General features: G+C 32.7%; 1 long non-coding RNA gene across 1 annotated transcript; it reads right to left on the bottom strand.

The window, feature by feature from the left end:
- Nucleotides 1–1,176: 1,176 nt before the first annotated feature.
- Nucleotides 1,177–5,721, bottom strand: LOC107762335 (uncharacterized). Its single transcript, XR_001642765.2, has 3 exons — nt 4,848–5,721; nt 3,614–3,781; nt 1,177–1,407 (listed from the first exon to the last, which is right to left on the bottom strand). It is a non-coding gene; the product is annotated as an uncharacterized LOC107762335 (long non-coding RNA).
- Nucleotides 5,722–6,443: the final 722 nt, after the last annotated feature.

The raw sequence follows: 6,443 nt of genomic DNA, 5'->3' as shown, positions 1-6,443 counted from the left end.
GTAAACCGATGCATATTAAACTCGCAGTATTAAAAAAACTTACGGTAATTGGTGCAATAAAGTTCTTCTTGTTATAATCATTTTAAAGGGAGAAGTGGCGATATACCCGATTTTAGGGCCATCATTAATGTCTTACGCGCACTGTATAAAAATTTGTAAAACAACTTCGGAATACAATTTAGAATTCATGTATGAAGTTACAAATTTAGGGTTTTATAAGATTAGAAGTTCTTCTATTGCTTCAATATGCAATTTCAAGAAGCGAATCTAAAGTTCTTTTATTGCTTCAATGCAACTTCAAAAAATCAGATATATATGAAGTTCTTCTATCGCTTCAAAGTGTAACTTCAGAATTAGATAAAAAATGCTTCTATCACTTTAATACAATTTCAGAAAATTGGGGTCTGAATTTCTTCTATCACTTCAATGTAACTTCAAAATCGAATCTGAATTTCAACTACACTCCAGACACCACTTCAAACGATATAGTGCAAAACTTCATAACCGTTAGAGCTAGGATTGGGTGGTGGATGGATAGTGTTTGGTGGTTCAGTTTTGGTTTTGGAGATGGACCGCGGTATTTTTAGGTGGTTTCATGGTGGAGCTCACGATTGGTTTCAAGTAGTTTCTATAGTGTTTGGTAGTTCGAATCTTATGGTGAATAGTGAGAAAGAAACACTACTAGAAACTAAGCCTATGGAAACCCTTTCAAAATCGTGGCAATAGATACATTAACCGCCCTATAGGGATACTGAGACGGATTCGGAACCGTTCCGGGATCTGGCGTGACAATAGGTCACTTGGAACGATTATTTGTAACGGTTTCAAAACCAACTCCATAGAGGGATATTGTAACGGTTATGGAACTACTACCATTGTTCCATCTTTGGGAACGATTTTCGGTTTTATTGGGACAGTTATAAACCGTTGTGGTATCATTATACTAGAGATTTTCTTAGTCTATTGCGACGGTTTTCATGTATATTGCAACGGTTTTGTGATATATTCCAACAATTATCATTATCCTATTGCAACGGCTATTGCAACATATTGCAACAGTTATTAGGGGCTCCTGTTATTATTTTAGGTCTATTGGAACGGTTATATTCTCTATTGCAACAATTCACAATTATCGTTTTTGATATTTATTGAAGCAAAATGAGGAATATATTCCTATGCAATGTAATTTAATATACCATAAATTATATAAACCACGAAATAAAATAAAAATATTCAACTAGCTTTATCCATATACAAAAACAAAATATGAATACATTGTTTGATCAACAATTCAAAAGTCAAAATAGATGAGTTTGCATACAAAAAGTTATAAAATAAAATATTGAACACGATAATAGTACTTTCAAGTAAGGTCTTCTTCACTGCTTTCATCCGCAATCGTTGCACCTACAAAAGACAATCAGAAATAATTAAATAATTTTTTTAAGATAATTGAATGACAAATTTTCTAACTCTCTAAATTCCTAGAATTTTCGGCAGAGTTTCCTTTGTAAATACGACTATCCCAAAAATTTTAATCTGCTTAAAACATCATTATTCTATAAGAAGTTATAACAAGTGAAGTTTTCTTTGATCATTTAGAATTGGAGTTGGTTCAGCAACTATATTGAACTTGCAGAGTATCGTTGGTCTGGAAACATTTTTATTCCAAGCAAATTTGTTTTCACTTAATGATGTCCAGATTTGTTTAATATTTATGATACTAAATAGATCATGATGATCTAACGTCCTAAACACTTTCCTGTAATAAGAAATATGATGGAGTACCTAAGCTATAATTGGGTAAAAGAAGGAAAAACAGCAGCAACAGCAACAAGCAAGTGAAAGACGCAAAACATAGCAGCAATGAAGTAGAAAACGAAGGGGTAAAACAGCAGCAACGAGCTAAGTATGCACGGCTTTTTCGACAAATAAAAAGCTGTAAAAGAAGGAAAAACAGCAGCAACAACAACAACAAGCAAGTGAAAGACGCAAAAAACTAGTAGTAGTGAAGTAGAAGAAGAAGGGGAAAAACAGCAGCCACGAGCCGCAACTCTGATTTCAATTGGACCATAAATACAAACTTATAAGTTCATCGTATTAGGTGCTTCCATGTCTTCTATCCATAGATCCTTTCATTTTAAGTGAAAGCAGCACAAGCATAATCGGACAGAAGTAAAAGAATGTGTTTATCAAAAATATTACTAGAGAAAGAAAAAAGGAGCAGCGAAATGATTTTCAGAATAACCAAGACAGCGACATCGAATATCGATAGCAAAGATCGAACAAGGAAAACCTCATGGTTTCAAACACAAAATCAAAACCTAACAAACTCACATGGTTAGTTTCATATCCAATTTCGCATATTCATATCCATCAATTAGTCTCAATAAGTAATTTCTAGCGATTAAATTTAGCATATTCTTATCACAAATTTAGAATAAAAGCGTTGCAAAGAGTTGAATTCAATTTCCCTGTTAGAATTCTTTGATTTCACTTGCTAGATAATATAGTAGGCAAAAACAACAAAATTATTCCCTCTAATTTGTAAAGTATGGTTCTATAAAATTGTAATACCCTATGGATCACTACCTGCTATTAGCTTTCGCTGAAAATTTTAACTTATCAGTACTATACATTTAGATGTAAGTTAATTCTGCACAATATATTTTTCCTGAACCTAAAGTTAAAGAAGAAATATGAGGGAAATTATAGCACTACCGTGTGGTACTATATTTCTTCATTATCATGATAGGCATATAGGTACTTTTCATGATTTCTGAGGGTTCAATATCAAGTTAAATTAATAAGTATAGGAAAGTAGGAAATTCAGTTTAGTAATTTTTAAATAGTATCAAAGATGTCAACGGAAGGTTCCTAGAGATGAACTTACAAACTAGACAATTCCGCCTAAATTTTTTTAATGCGTAGTATCGAGAAACTACGATAAATATGTAAAGATAACAATCAAAGTTAAAATAAGCGGGAAATGATGTGTTCCAGCCTTTTTTGTGGCTTCTGATGAAAATATGAGTTTTCATAGATGAGTTTACAACATGGTGTGTTAAACAATCAATTTTTCAGCTTCATGAACTGTATTTGCTTGAGGATTCACGGAAAATATTGGATGTAGTGGTGCTCTTAAAGGTCTAGATTTTTACTTTTAATGACCTTTTCTACTCTGAATGATTTTGCTCCCGAGCTTTCAAGGATATTTCTGAAAATATGTAAGTGGAAGTTTTTGTTCAAGTTTTAAGCTGAAGGCCCGGAGACTTTGCAAAGCAGTGACTGGTAATTTTGAACTTATTAATGAACAACTACAATTCATGCAAAACAATATAAATCAACCATAAATTTCCTTCACTTCACAACGAGGACAACACATTAAGATCCACAGTGAAGAACACATACAGATTCTATTTGTGTTATAACCAAAACAATCAACTAGTTCTTCAAGAATGATATTTTTAGCGATCTTAAGCATTTATATATTAATTAAATCAATAGAAGTAGTGAACCTTAAACAGAAACTACAAATTACCAATTCCATAAAAAAAAGGGACAATGAGATAGACCTAAAATTAGAAAAACAAAGGAGATAGTAGTATAGTACCTTCGAGATAATCTTGAATCTAAAACTATGCAAATGTCCAGCAGGTAACCTCTGTAAAATGCCCTTCGCAGCAGATTCTTGCACTACTGGTTGTGCCCGTTTGCTACCAAAAAGCCTTAGCACAAATTCGATAGCATTTGATTCCACTATTGCCAATGATGTTGTACACTAAAATATACAATAAACTACAAGTTAGAAACAAGACTTTTTAAATTTACCATAAGTCCCCGGCCATAATGTCCACAAAATGCTCCTTTCCGTATTACTTTCTATTAGGCTGTATGTAACTGTAACTAGGATTTAGGAACAAGCAAATCCCTATGATTCCAAGCAAATCGATTATAAATCAGAAAACCAAATATGATTGAGAAGATATCTAAGCTCAATCAAACTTATATGAATGAAGTGAAAAGGTAAATCACACCACTTTAACAGAAAAAGGACCATTTCAAGCCTCCTTGTTCAAATCTGAGAAAAATAAAGTTAAACTATTAGACATTACCCCAATAGATAGAACTCATCTTTTCTCTTTGTCATATACTCATAACAAGTGTAAATTTTTTAATCTTTCAAAGTTTAAAAAAACATCAAAGTAAACTTCAACTTTGACAAATCTTTAAACTTTCAGTAGCAATTGTAATATGCAATTCTAATTTCTATTTCTAAATGACTAATGACATATTCCATTTCCAAAAAAGGAATTACTTTTGTGTTTTTTTCCGAATGAAAAGATGATATAGCCACAAATTAGATAATTCAAAGACTAAAAAGAGTACAACTTCCAAATGAACTATAACTAATAATATCTTATTTGGTCAACCATGAATGAAATAAGGTCACTAAAGCTTAATATTCGTCAATATCTCTTCTTCCTAATAGATTAACATATAAAGAGAACAGAGGCATCAAGATTGCATTCAGGCTTACATATCAATATTTGTAAATTGAGATACATTCAAGCAAAAAATAAGATTTGAGTAACCATTGCTAATGGGTCGGCATTTCGTCGAATAGTTAATATACATGACAAATTTGAGTAAGCACAATTTTAGTATACAACCAAGCAAACAACTCGCTAATAGAAAATTGGGTATTCAAAATCATTTTACACACAGAGTAGGAAGAGATAATCCAGCAAGTCTACTAACTATTTAGATGAGATAAAATTGAACAAATTAGAAGAAACCCCCAAACCCCCAAAAAGAAAACTGCAGTACATATGAAAATCACTAACCCGAAAAGAACTAAATGTGAAATGGGGTTGGCTTTGCTCGATAATAGACTTAGTTGTGCAAGAAAACAATGAGTTCTTTTAGCAGCCCAGATCGGCGACCTTTACCAGCGAAATGGGACCTAGCTATAGAAGAAAAAGCTATGTTCTTTAGAAGTCCAGATTCGCGACCTCCATAGGCAGAATAGACCTCCATATTATCGCTTCAAAACGATGGAGTCTTCTTTAGGAGTGTTATATCAAGATGCTATATTTTTTATTCAACTATCGATTTGAACTTGGCAACAAAAGGTCTTAGAGTACTACTTTGTCTCTCATCAGGCTTAGAAATATTAGCAACTAAAATAAAACTCCACTCAAAAGGTTAGGGATTTGAGAAAAATAGAAAGGGAAAATAAGGAGGGAATCTGAACCGTCCCAATAGATTTTATTTTAAGATAACCGTTTCCATAGATATACCTATTGTGATGGTTATGAAAACCGTGGCTATAGAAAAGACTAATGGAACGATTCTAACACTACTACAACGGTTTACTTACAAAAGTGTCTCAACAGGATCCATACCCTATGCAACGATTATAAATGTTGTAATAGACCATCTATAGCAACAGTTATATCAACCGTTGCCAACAAACTGTTCCCATAGGCCCAATTTCTAGTAGTGAAAGCTACAAATATTCCATTGCGGTTTTACAAAAGCAGGAGAAAACGGGAGAATCTGGTGGTGAAATAGTGAGGAAGAAAGCTACAAGTCCCATAGAGGTTTTACAGAAGAAGACGGAAAAGGCGGAAGACATGGAAGAAGCAGAAGACATACAAGAAACAACATCTGACTTGTTCACTAAACTATGTACAAATTAAATATTTTACATTTCAAAGTACCTCATGGGTCTTAAAAATAGGATAGGTAAAACAAAGGATCTTTACACAAATAGCCGGTCAAGTTCATTATTTTCTTTTAAAAATATATAGATTATACACTATAATACATAAATTATGTATATATTATATCTAAGTGATTAGATGAGCGGTTATTTAGGTTTAGTTCTTCAAAAACAAACATTAAAGGCTTGTAGCTTGTTAGAGATAGATGGTCCAGCCTCAAAACTCTAGTTGGTCTATGCAAGATTTTCTAGTGTTTGGTGATAAATTGGACAGGCCTAGCAAAAGGTTTCGTTTGCCATTATATTGGACTGAGTTTCCACATGAGTTTGTATTGTGAAAGATTGAGTTTATATATATTGAAGTGATTGAAAGATTACGTGTCATGACACGAAGGCTGGTCAAAGATTGACGATTAGCAAAGAGGTACGAGTCGCAACAGATACGAGCAGAGGCATGAGCAGATATTCAAAAGACTCGACGCTCGTACCTATTTGAATCCAAAAATTAAGGAGAATGAATCTGACAGTACAAGAGAGTACGGATACAATATTTAATAAGTATTAAATACTAAAAATGTTAGAAAATCTGTATTGAATTATAATGATTACTATTGTAACGTAGTTAGTGCCTTTAATTGTTTATTATGACAAAGGCAAAACGTATACTTTAGAAATAACTATAAAAAGGAGAAGACTGATCATTTGTAAACACATA

Source organism: Nicotiana tabacum, chromosome 8, assembly GCF_000715075.1.
Source record: "Nicotiana tabacum cultivar K326 chromosome 8, ASM71507v2, whole genome shotgun sequence".
In the NCBI taxonomy this organism is placed as follows: Eukaryota; Viridiplantae; Streptophyta; class Magnoliopsida; order Solanales; family Solanaceae; genus Nicotiana; species Nicotiana tabacum.
This window is presented reverse-complemented; position numbering and strand designations above follow the sequence as displayed.